Source organism: Brassica oleracea, chromosome C9, assembly GCF_000695525.1.
Source record: "Brassica oleracea var. oleracea cultivar TO1000 chromosome C9, BOL, whole genome shotgun sequence".
NCBI classification, from domain to species: domain Eukaryota; kingdom Viridiplantae; phylum Streptophyta; class Magnoliopsida; order Brassicales; family Brassicaceae; genus Brassica; species Brassica oleracea.
Genome location: NC_027756.1, coordinates 41712756 through 41712993, shown reverse-complemented (window position 1 = coordinate 41712993; position 238 = coordinate 41712756). Strand labels below are relative to the sequence as shown.

Here is a 238-nt window from a genome sequence, read left to right as displayed (position 1 = left end):
TTATCGAGGTCATCTCCTCGAACGACCTAACGCTCATCGGCATGTCGATCTGCTCTGCCAAAACCGACAAAGTGACCGCTAGATGCAGCGATCCATTCAGCAGCTGACTGATTGCGAGATCTCGACGTCTGGCGTATGCTGTGATCAGTCGCGGGATGGGGAACCAGCAATGAGTGTCTTCCTGAAAATATGACTCGTACACCGTCTGGTACCCCATCGGAGGAGACCAGGGTCTCTA

At 53.4% G+C, this 238-nt stretch overlaps 1 pseudogene; it reads right to left on the bottom strand.

Moving 5' to 3' along the window:
- LOC106315046 overlaps window positions 1-238 on the bottom strand; it is a 16939-nt pseudogene that overhangs the window by 14616 nt on the left and 2085 nt on the right.